This window comes from Tupaia chinensis, unplaced genomic scaffold (genome assembly GCF_000334495.1).
Source record: "Tupaia chinensis unplaced genomic scaffold, TupChi_1.0 Scaffold000146_1, whole genome shotgun sequence".
NCBI lineage: Eukaryota > Metazoa > Chordata > Mammalia > Scandentia > Tupaiidae > Tupaia > Tupaia belangeri.
The window spans coordinates 13,872,475-13,882,577 of record NW_006159616.1 but is presented as its reverse complement, the minus strand read 5'-3'; the positions used below and the strand labels follow the sequence as shown (position 1 = coordinate 13,882,577).

The 10,103-nt window shown below is 48.1% G+C and overlaps 1 protein-coding gene across 2 annotated transcripts in view; it reads right to left on the bottom strand.

Annotated features, from left to right (window-relative positions):
• CTNNBIP1 (catenin beta interacting protein 1) overlaps nt 1-10,103 on the bottom strand; it is a 76,573-nt gene that overhangs the window by 35,315 nt on the left and 31,155 nt on the right. For both annotated transcript variants that reach the window (XM_006145362.3, XM_006145363.3), the window contains exon 2: nt 2,525-2,609. The gene's annotated coding sequence lies outside the window, so the exon portion shown is untranslated. The remainder of the gene's footprint in view (nt 1-2,524; nt 2,610-10,103) is intronic.

The following is a 10,103-nucleotide window of genomic DNA, read 5'->3' as shown; positions in this document are numbered from 1 at the left end:
GCAAAAATCTCTCAGTTAAAAAAAAAAAAAAAGGACCAGGAGGTAGTACAGGAGGGACCTGGAGCACAAGGCTGCTGAATACTGTGGACAGCAATCACAGGTTGGAAGTCACCACGTGTATCTCTTCATCTGGGAAAAGCAGCCCATTCGGATAAAGAGCTTTGAAAGCCAGCCTCCCTTTGACGGGCACAAATAGTCCCAAATACAAACACAGCCACCTGCACTCACTTGTACTTATAAACGAAGTCAGCACTGTTTGAACACCTACATTTACATAAATTAGACTATCTATTTTACACCCAGGGTGGTTCTGCACCTGCTAGGAAAATACTGAGCAAGCTCAGGCTTTGCCAGAGAGCAAGGCAGTCCTTCACGAATACAACCTCCTCTAGGTAGCAACGCTTGCCTTTTTTTTTTTTTTTTTTAGTTTGTTATAGGAGAGGGACAAAGAGAAAAAGTGAGAAATTACCCCCCAGGGGGCACGACCATGCAGCAATACAGCAATCTCTCTCCTCCTTTCTCTTCTCGGGATTTTGGGCAGACATGCACACATATTCAGCATGATTTTTAGGCTGCCTAGGCCCAGGACTCGAATTGTCTAGTTGGCCATGTGGGATTCCAGCCACCTTAACCTCCATGTCACCTATTGACTCACAGCACTTGTCTTTTGCTTTGTCCATTTTAAAACACCTTGTGGAATATGGTAATATCTTTGACTGGACTAATACACAGTGTATTCATGCTGGGAAAATCCATTCTGTATGCTGTAAAGATGAACAGTGATTGAATGTCGAAAATATTGGGTTGTCTGGAAAGTCATGACGTGTTTTTCTTTTCTCTTTTTTTAAAAAATAATTATTTTATTTAACTTTATTTTTTATTATTGTTACTTTCCAGTTTGATCAGACAGACAGACAGAGAGAGAGAGAGAGAGAGGGAAAGTGAGAAAGCAAGCCACCAGATTCAGGACTTGAACCACGGGCGGCTATGTGGGAGTCCAGCGCCTTTAACCACCACACCACCTGCCGGCCCCCATGGCGTGTTTTTCTATGCAAAAGTGTGTCATGACTTCTCCAACAACTCAATAAAAGAAAGAAGAGAGAAACAATTTTTTAATTAAAAATAAGTAACATAGGGGGACCAGCAATTAGTGTAATGGCTATGTCGCTGGACTCCCATGTAGTCGACCATGGTTCGAGTCCCAGACCTGGTGACTTAAACTCACGCCGGGCATATGTGTGTGCATGCCCAAGATCCCGAGAGGAGAATGGAGGAGAGGGTATTGCGACATGGCCATCCCCCTGGGGGGTGATTTCTCGCTTTCTGTCTCTCTGTCTTGCTCTTTCTGGCGAGGGCACGTACCCTTTAGCAAAAACCTCTCCGGAAAAAAAAAAAAAAAGTTTTTTAAAGTAACATAAAACACATTCTGAAAACAGCCCCATGGCCTCAGTGCATAACAAAGCCAGAATCCACATGGCTGCACAGTTCGAATCCTGGCCCTAGCGGCTCAAAAACCACACCAGTCACATGTGTGCATGCCCAAAAATCCCAACATGGTGGAGAAGTGGAGAAGGGATTGCAATGTGACCATGTCCCATTGGTGGGTGGTTTCTCCTTCTTCCTTTGTCTTCTCTAGTGAGTGCACATGCCCTCTAGCAAATAAAAATAAATAAATAAAAAACATGGGACCAGCAGTTAGCATAATGGCTATGTCACTGGACTCCCATGTAGTCGACCACGGTTCGAGTCCCACACCCAGTGGCTTAAATTCACACTGGGTGCATGTGCGTTCATGCCCAGGATCCCAAGAGGAGAATGGAGGAGTAGGGATTGTGGCGTGACCATCCCCTCTGGGAGGTGATTTCTCACTTTCTATCTCTCTGTCTCTCTCTGTCTGGTGAGTGCACGCATCCTATAGCAAAAACCTCTCCAAAAAAAAAAAGAATGAATGAATGAATGAATAAATAAATAAATAAACAAACAAACATTGTATGTTAGAGAGAAAATATCCCCCACAATGGGGCATGGTTGTACAACACTCCCCTTTCCTTCACTTCTCTATCCTATTTGGATTTGGGGCATACACACATGCCTGACATGTTCTTCTAGTAGCCAGGACTGGGATTCAAACTGCAGTCACCATATGGAATCTGGCTTCCTTACCTACTGCACTATGGACCAGCCTTGTAAGAGATCTTAAATGCTTATATTTAAAAACATACATATACATTATCACAATGTTTACACTGCACAAAATACAATGCCACATAATTGTGATTCACAGTTCTATAAAATATGAATCCAGAGTCTGCACATGGTTTAGCCTAAAAGAAACGAGCAGCACCACAGTAATCCCCATAAGAACCCCAAAACACACCTGAAGGAATGAGCGCTGTTAGGAACAATGGAGAAAAACAATGAGATGAATTAACTTCATTGTCAGCCTTTGAGCCTGATGTCCAGGGCCAACTACCCACCCAACACCACTGCTGCCACATTAGAGTCCTTTCCCTCAGGTCCTTACCTGCTTCTGGAAATTAACTTCAGGCAAACAGGTGCTCAACTGTGAGGGGAAGGCTGTGGCCGGGGAGAAATAGGAAGGTGCCACCCTGTGGAAACAGAACACAGGTCATGGGAGGAGCCAGGAGGGCCCTGGAGCAACGCCCCACGCTGGGGAACACAGGACTGCTGGCGGGAAACCCATGGAGATGGGCTGTGCCCTGGTCCAGAAATACCTGTGTGTCTGGCAAGCCAGAGAGCCTACCTGCACAACCCTTCTGAGGTAAGGTGCTGACAGCAGCACTGCCTGTCATTTCCAGCTGAAGCAGGTCAGCCTACTGACACCACACCCTCTCCTCCTCTTGGGTTAGTCACCAAGTCTAATTGAGCGCCTGTGCTCAGAGGTGTCGTGGACCAGAGTGAATCACTCCAGAACACCTGATGGGCAAGTCCTGCACCTGCAGAGCTGACGTCCCACCCACCAAATATAACACAACAAGCAAGGCCAGGTACCTCGGCACTTTGTCCCTTTTATGCACGGACAGTGCAGCCATGTGTGCTTGGTGAGTACCAGCCGCTGTATATGTAAACATCAATTAACAGACACGTGTCATGCACAAACATAGGGCATAGTTGCAGCTTGGGTAGACCTGTTGGCCTGGCCACATATCTGCTTGCCTCAAACACACTTCTTCCAGGAATCAAAGAACACTGTCTTGTTTCCTCTTGCCTCCCATATGTGATCTCACTGTCTGGGTACCACATACAGGCTAATCTAGCAGGAGTGTGGACCTTTGAGGGGTGGAGGGACAGGAGAGGCGTGACCCAGGGAGTCCTGCCCATCTGCTCAACTACGCTCTTCATCCCTCTACCCCAGGACACCTGGCTTGAAAGGTGGGTTTCCACGGGCCAGCAGGTGGTGTAGTGGTTGGGGCACTGGACTCTCAAATGGCTGACCACAGTTTGAGTCCCGGACCTGGCAGCTTGCTTTCTCACTTTTCCATTCATCCTCTCTCCCTCTGGTCAAACTAAAGAATAATAAATAAAATTCAATCAAATAATTCTTTAAAGTAAAAAATAATAATAAAAAAATAAAAAAGAAAAGAGAGATGGGCTCCCAGATCCCAGTCCTGCGACGAGGAGAGGTCTGGGGACAGCATGTGAGAGCTGGTTCTGAGGGAGGCTCAGAACCAAGGACAATTCAGAAACCCACTGTCCTCAACGACTTCTACAAAGAAAGCTGCTCGCTTACCCAAGGGGCCATGGAAGAAGTGTATTCCAGAGAGTGTGCAATTTCAAAAGATCCCTTCCACCCCCCTAAGTCAGACAACACTCTAACCCGAGCCTCTGTTCTGTGTGTCCCTTCAACCGTAGATGGCCCTGGGCGGGAAAGCTGTCACCTACCACTGCCACCCGCTCCACCATCAGACTAACACTACGGAACAGGCCATTTATAGCAATTAATTGCTCTTTTATCCCTTTAGATATCAAAGTGCTGAAATACCAAGCAACCCTGGGGAAATTTCCACCCAAGTCTCCACATTCCTTCAAAAGAGATGAAAAGAGAGCCTTCTCCCACTTCTGAAGGGCTCTAATTTCTTCTGCTACCATGACAGCCAATTATCTCTCCTGTCCACAGGACTCAGATCCTTCCAAGCAGCAGAGGAACTGTATTCACAACTTTAAGGGAAGGGCTCAGAAGGACGGGGATTGTCCAAAAATGCATGCCAGCTGCTCTACCTGCCGCTTTGTAACTATTTTATTTGATTCATGTTCCCAGTTTTCAGAGAAGGAAACTGAGGCTCGAAGTCCCAGACACCCCACAGCCAGTGTAAGACAGTAAGCATGTGCCAGGAGCTGGTCCTGTTTTCAGTTCCACTCCGTCCACTGTGCAACCTGAGGTTGGCCACTGCCTTAATGTGCACTTCATTTCGTCATTCATGAAAAGGAGGCCCAGCCTGGTGGTGCCTTAGCGTAATAGACTGCAGTACTGGAGGCCATGTGACCAGCTGCAAGTTCAGATCCCAGGGTTGGGTTAAACATATACTGAGCACGCATGGGCAGCCAAGCTCCTGAGGAGTCAGAGGGCTGGGAGAGGGGACTGTGGCATGATACAACCCTGTGAAGGGTGCTCTCTCTCTGCCCTGCTCTCTCATGTATGCATGCTTCCTATCATATATATGTGTGTTTTATATATCTATATCTATATATATATACACACACAGATATGACCTCTTCCACATCTTCCCTTGATGAACACAGGATTAGGACCAGCTTCATGAAGCTTTGATGCGCTGATGTTGTCACATGCAAACATGTGACCAACCTGTGTAGTTGGCATGTAATTACAATGCCACCCTCAGCATGTGAATGACACACCAACAGCATGTGTGTGGTTGTGTGTAATTACCATGTCATTTGTGATATATAAATTATGTGTAGCTGGTGTGTAATTGCCATGCCATTTCAGACATGCTACTGAAAATAATGTGTAGATAACACGCATGTGCTTGATGTGTAACTTTCACGTCATACTTAACATGCAAACAAACTGTGTAGTTGGCATGTGATTCTTTTTTTTTTTTGGAGAGGTTTTTCTCTACAGGGCGCGTGCGCTCACCAGACAGACAGAGAGAGACATAGAGACAGAAAGCGAGAAATCACCCCCCGGGGGGATGGCCATGCCGCAATCCCTTCTCCTCCATTCTCCTCTCGGGATCTTGGGCACGCACGGACACGTGCCCAGCGTGAGTTTTAAGCCACTGGATCTGGGACGCGAACCACGGTCGACTACATGGGAGTCCAGCGATATAGCCATTACGCTAACTGCTGGTTCCCGGCATGTGATTCTTGACATTCTGTTGACATGCGACTGATGTGCAAATGATACACATGTAATCACCATGTAACTATAGACGTGATTGACATGTGAATGGCATATGAGTAGTGGACATATAAATGCCATGGCGTTCTCAACATGTATGTAGTTGATGTGCATGTGACATGTAGATAACATGTGAGTCACACGGGTGGTTGGCATATTATTGGCATGTCATTCATGGTATGTAAATGACACACATGTAGTTGGTGTGTGATTACCATGTTATTCTCAATCTGTAACTGATATGCGCAGTTGGAATGTAATTACCATGTTGTCGCCAACATAATATGTGAGGGACACATGTGTAATTGGCATGTAATTACCATCACATTCTCGACGTGCAATCATCCTAATAAGTTCTGAGCAAAGGCCTTGTACTGAACCTTGTAAAGTATATACCTAGTCCAGAAATAATCAAAAGGTCAAGGTCTGTCAAGCTATCAACCCCCCGCATACAACTTAAGTTAGCTATCATCCAAAGGAGCTGGTGGCGTGGTTTCCGTGCACAGGGGCACATGTATGTAAAGGCCCTGAGGCAGTAAGACATTTGGCCTTTGGAATAACTGGAGGAAGAAGGCGCGGAATAGGCTGGAGCTGGACCGGTGGGTTTCTAGGAGGAATGAGAAGAAATGAGGCAATGAGGCCTCGGCAGAGCAAGGAGGACAGAGAAGTAAGGCTGGTCTAAGGTGGGATTATGGAGGGATAAGGGACGGGAAGCATGGAAGGCCTGGACTGCAGTGGCACTTCTGGCAGGGATGGCCCCAAAGGACAGGCTAGGCTGCTAGACTGGGAGCCCATGAAGACTCATAAACAGAGAGACGAAGTGAGTCCACTCACCTTTCAGGCAGTGTGACCTACAGTGGACACCAGAACAACCTGACCTGGGGAACACCAGAGGCTTTCTGACACAGCCTCCCAGCCTGCGACAGCTGTACAGGTCTCCTCCTACACTGTCTCCTGGTTCTTTTTTTCTTTTTTTTTTTTAAAGAGGTTTTTGCCTTGGGGCACATGTGTGGGATGGGGGTGGGGCAGCAGAGACAATAAGAGGGAAACTGAAAAATCACCCCCTGGGGGGATGGCCACACCACAATCCCTTCTCCATTCTCCTCCCGGGATCTTGGGCACGCACCCACAAATGCCTGGCATGAGTTTCAAGCCATCAAGTCTGGGACTCAACCATGGTCAATCACGTGGGAGTCCAGTGATGTAACCATTACGCCACCTCCAGCTTCCTCCTAGTTCTTCTATAGTGAGATACTTGGATTGGAATGAGAGCCAGGAGACTTTAAAAAGAACTGATGAGATGGGCCAAAACAAGCAGGAGGGCACCTCCTCTAAGACACAGAGCAGTCAGGGCATAGCCGGAGTCTGGCTGCAGCAGCTGGCAGGTGCAAGAAAGGTCAGAGGGCCAGTTTGGAGCTTCCCTCTGCTGTGCAAAGTCCAACCAGCCATGCAGGACATCAAGTCCTGGTCAGGAGGTGACCACAAACAGAGAGAAGTCAGAGAAAGCTGGGGTCCACATGGATGAACATGATGATGTGCTAGTGAAGGACAGGCCAGGCCAAGGGCCCAGAGGCCACAGTGTCGGGGGTCTAACACAGAGGTAGATAACTAGTAAGAGGTGAGAAGGGGTTGTGTTTTTTTTGTTTTTTGTTTCCTAGAGGGTATGTGTACCTACCAGAGAAAGATAGAAATAGGGAGTAAAGGAAGCCCCATTCCACCGGGAATGGTCACACTACAATCCATCCTCTTCCACCTCTCCCCCCTTTCAGGATTTCGAGATTCAGGACACAAGCATGCGTGTCTGGCATGTTTCTCAAGCAACCAAGGCTGGGACTCAGACCATAGTTAGTTGGCCATGTGGGATCTGACTGCCTTAAACCACCAGGTCACGGAACTGGCCCAGAGGAAGGGTTTTCTAGGAAGGAGACAGAATGGGACAGTGAAGGGGATGAGCTGCGTGCCCTGGAGACTACCCATCCCATTCCCATCAGACGCCATAGGCTCTCTGGCTTTTGTTCCCCATCACGGTGCTATTAGCCATATGTTCGTTTATTTAAACCCTCTACTGCTCCTCCATCTCCCCCTTTTAACAGTACAAGGATGCTTTAGTGGCCATAACAGCTATGGTGCCCAACCCAGCAGCTGGTGCACAGCCATCACTGATGGCTCACTCGCTTCTCCTCTTGAGCTGGAGCCCCTCTCCTTCCGACATGTCCAGCTCTCCACCCCCGAACTTGTGTCCTCTCGTAACTCAGCACTTACCCAGCACTGTCCACCAAAGGGCAGGGGAGGGACAGAGCCTGTCCTGGCTCCCGTCCTGTGGTCACAAGCTCTCCAGTGCTGTTTCTAGCACTGAATAGTCTTTTTTTTTTGGAGAGGTTTTCGCTATAGGGCGTGTGCATTCGCCAGACAGACAGAGAGACATAGAGACAGAAAGCGAGAAATCACCCTCCATGGGGGATGGCCACGCTACAATCCCTTCTCCTCCATTCTCCTCTCGGGATCTTGGGCATGCACGCACACGCGCCCAGCAAGCACTGAATAGTCTTAATCTTAGTTTGCCTCTTCCAGGTGGGGTCAGCTGACAGTGCTGGGAAGCTCATGAGACGGTCTCTTCAAGGTCACCACTCAAAATAGTCTCAAAGGAAAGAAGGGAAGAGGGAGAGTTGGAGGGCTGGAGAGGCTGAAGGGTGGTGGGAAGGGAAGAAAAATCACAGCATGAAAAGGAAGAGAATGAAGAGATCACTCATGAAAAAAGCTGGGCCAGAAGGAGGGAAGGCCACTCATGTACTGGTGAACAGGCCAGGCCGGTGAATAGGCCAGGCTGGCCGACAGCAAACTGCTAGGACTGGGCCTGGGCCTGGCGGAAAGAGAAGGGACAAACAATGTTCCCCACCACCGCTCAGCAGTGGGCTGGGGTAAGGATTGTGATCAGGGGTTAGACACAGCTAAAATGAGTTAATACTGGCAGGTGACGTGGTAGTGAAGGCCGCTGGACTCTCACATGGCCGACTACAATGTTGGAGTCCTGGACCTGCCAGCTTGAAAAACACACCAGGGGCATCTGTGTGTGCCCAAACTCTCGAAAGGAGGGAGACATGGAGAAGGGACCGTAGTGTGGTCATCTCCCAGCAGGGGTGCTTTCTTTCCTTCTCTTTCTATCTAGCATGTGCATATACTCCCTCCAAAAAAAATCAAAACAAAGAAGGAAAAACATAAAATAGTATGTAACACAAAATGCATACAGGCAAATAAACACAGGGAGGAATTCTACAAATCCGCAAAGAGAGTGCTTTGTGTTGGGCCAGGGCCAGGGAGGTCTTGACTGCTTGCAGCACCTGGGGAGAAGATGCTAAGGGCAGCAAAGAGAGACCATTTATTCATGCCCTGCTGCTGCTCACTAGCTGTGTGGCCTTGAGAAAATATGTTCATTCTGCCAATGAATTTACTGGTTTATCCCAATACCTGATAGGTGAAAAACAGTCAAAACCCTATGGAGCAGGACCAGCAGATGGTGTAATGGTTATGTCACTGGATTTCAACATAGTCAACAGCAGTTCAAGTTCTGGACCCAGCAGCTTAAAACTCACGCCAGGTGCCTGTGCATGTGTGCCCAAAATCCTGAGAGGACATGACCAACAGATGGCGTAGTTGTTACATTGCTGGACTCGAATGCAGTCGACCGCGGTTTAAGTCCTGGACCCAGTGGCTTGAAACTCATGCTGGGCACGTGTGCGTGTGTGCCCACAATCCTGAGAGGATACTGGAGGAGAAGGGATTGTGGCATGGCCATCCCCCCCTGGGGGTGATTTCTCTGTTTCTCTGTCTCTCTCAGTCCCTCTGGTGAATGCACATGCCCTATAACAAAAATCTCTCTTAAAATAAAACAAGGAACCCTATGGGACTGGCCCCATGGCCTAGAGGTTAAAGGAGTCAGATCCCACATGGCTGTCTATATGGTTTGCATCCAGGCCTAGTGGTTTGAAAAACAAGCTGGGTGCATGTGTGCCCCAAATCCCAACAGGATGGAAAAATGGGCCTATGATGTGGCCATACTCTACTGGGGTGAGGAGAAGAGGTGCAAAAAAAAAAAATCCTCCCCATGTATATCCTACATACATTCTTATGACAGGGGAGAAGAGACAATAAACAAAAAATAAGCAATGAGTAAACAATATGGTATGGAAAAAGGGTGACGTGTGCTACAACAAAAACTGAGCAGGGTGAAAGAGAACAGGAATTCGGGGGGTTGGAGTGGGCCTTCCTGAGCAGAGGTTGGAGGAGGTGAGGGAGTGAGTGCAGGAGTAGAGCTGGACAGAGGCCAGGGCAGGAATCCAGGCAGAGCAGCAGTAGCAGAGGGGTGTGAGGAGGCCAGACTGGGGACACACAGAGCAGGCAGACAACAGGATAGCGGTAGACAATGTGTGGTCTGAGAGGAAGAGCACATGGTGGTGGCTCCCCAGTTTTTGAGGCATTCTCACCAAACTGGATTGGGAAGACACAACTGGATCTGTTTTGGGTGAAGATCAGGAGTTGAATTTTAGACAGTTTTTAAGCTTTGGTCTCCTTGCCTGTAGAATGGGGGTAAGGTGACGAGGTACTTGTCTCAAAGGCAGATTGTAAATTTGGCTGAAGTTGCATATAAAGGAATCAGGTGGGAACCAGCAGTTAGCGTAATGGCTATGTCGTTGGACTCCCACGTAGTCGACTGTGGTTCGCG